The 1,828-nt window shown below is 45.0% G+C and overlaps 1 pseudogene; it reads left to right on the top strand.

Annotated features, from left to right (window-relative positions):
* The first annotated feature begins 309 nt into the window (after positions 1 to 309).
* On the top strand, positions 310 to 1,391 carry LOC126543048 (uncharacterized; annotated as a pseudogene).
* Positions 1,392 to 1,828: the final 437 nt, after the last annotated feature.

The raw sequence follows: 1,828 nt of genomic DNA, 5'->3' as shown, positions 1-1,828 counted from the left end.
TAGAATATTACACCATGGATGAACTCGATTGCTCTAGACAGACACCGAACAAAAAGGATGTTGTGAGAATCGAAAAGGAGGGAGAGAAGGAATGGGTACCTAAACGGTTCATGACGCGGTCCTTGCGAGAAGCATTCCGCCTCTACAAGCAAGCTCACCCTGCCTCCCAGGTTTGCCTCGCAAAATTCATATCCTTGCGTCCTAAGTGGGTGAAATGCTCGCCACAGTGGCAAGTGTGTGTTTGCGTGTGCTGTGCAAACTTTCAGTTGTGCCTCGTGGGCACAACTGAAACTGAGAACGCCTCCGGAAGGTCGCTTTCTCCCGATGATATGCAGAGTCTCTGCGTATGCCAGGAACCTACTGCGTCATGTTTCCTCAGGAATTGTGAGCACTGTCCACAAGATGATATTTTCACTTTGGAAAATTTTTATATGAGCAGCGAGGACGAGGTGTTGATTGCTTCATGGGAATACGGTGAGCTAGTTGAAAAACTCTGACCGATTCATAATTTATGAGAGAATTTCAAAGAATGACCATGAAATGGATTCCCCACAACTATATCAGATCTGTGCAAGCAAAAGCAATACATGAAGAAAAACAGAGCTGCGAGAGAGGTGCAATTGTATTGCATTTTGATTTCGCCGAAAACTGGACAGTTGTGCTTCCAGACGCAGTACAAGCGTACCATTGGCAGAAGAAGCAGGTCATCGTGTTTACCTGCGTTGTCACGTCAAGAAAATCGACTCGGAACTACGCCGTTATTTCCGGCGATATGTCTCATGATTCAGCTCATGTATGTTTGGCTCTGTCGAAAATCAAAGCACATCTCGAAGACAACGCGCCAATCTACACTAAGGTAACACATGTGAGCGACGGGGCTCCCGCTCACTTCAAGAATAAATATCAGTTTCATGAGCTAGAACGCAGTGAATTTCAAGAGACGAAATGGATGTTTTCAGCCACTGGACACGGCAAAAATGCTTGCGACGGCGTTGGTGGGCTTGTGAAACATCGAGCATCACACCACAACTTGCGGAAGCCTGCAAGTGAGGCCATACAAACAGCCAGCGGCTTCGTGGACGCAATTCAAGGAACGCTAAAGAACATCACCATTCTGGAGCTCCCATAGAGGGAGCTTGCAGACTTTCGCGAAATGAAGAAGGAAGAATGGAAAACGGCAAGGAAAGTGCCTGGAGTTCACACGCTCCACATGTGGAAGTACGTTCAAGCAAATGAAGGCAGTGCATCCTACGTGGCCTCCACCGCTGCTTCGTACTGGAAGAGACTGTGATCTGGTTTTTGCTTCGGGCTGGACAATATACTGTGCGCATACCGAAGTCAACTGCTGCCCTTTATTTCTTGTTACGATTTTCTGAATTGCAATCTGCAGATAAAGCGGCATACCATTTGCTGATTAAAAACCTTGCAGATAAATTGTCGCCCTCAGAAGACGACGTTTCGTCTCCTGACAGTGCTTTGTAGAACCATTGAACACAGAGGTAAACAGGTGCAGGTCCGGACACGTCGGCTTCAGAAACACATTAATATTCATGTTTATATATAAAAACTTTTCTAAGCACCGATAAATGATCTAATATTTTTAAAGAATCGATTACATACCAATGTAACTTAGGATGATAAATTAGGCAATACAAAAAAACCTTTGACCGCCGCCAACCAGTTCTTGAGACATCAGGTGAAATCGCGAATTTATTCCCATTTTGACGCATCAAAAACGCCGCTAACAAGCGAGTAGAAGCTCTACAAACATTGAGGATCATTCCGATATTGTGGTAAATAAAATGTAACCAAGTTCAGTGAGTGCTAA

Source organism: Dermacentor andersoni, chromosome 2 (genome assembly GCF_023375885.2).
Source record: "Dermacentor andersoni chromosome 2, qqDerAnde1_hic_scaffold, whole genome shotgun sequence".
Lineage (NCBI taxonomy): Eukaryota > Metazoa > Arthropoda > Arachnida > Ixodida > Ixodidae > Dermacentor > Dermacentor andersoni.
Note: the sequence above shows the minus strand (reverse complement) of the source record. Positions and strands in the feature narration are given on the sequence as shown.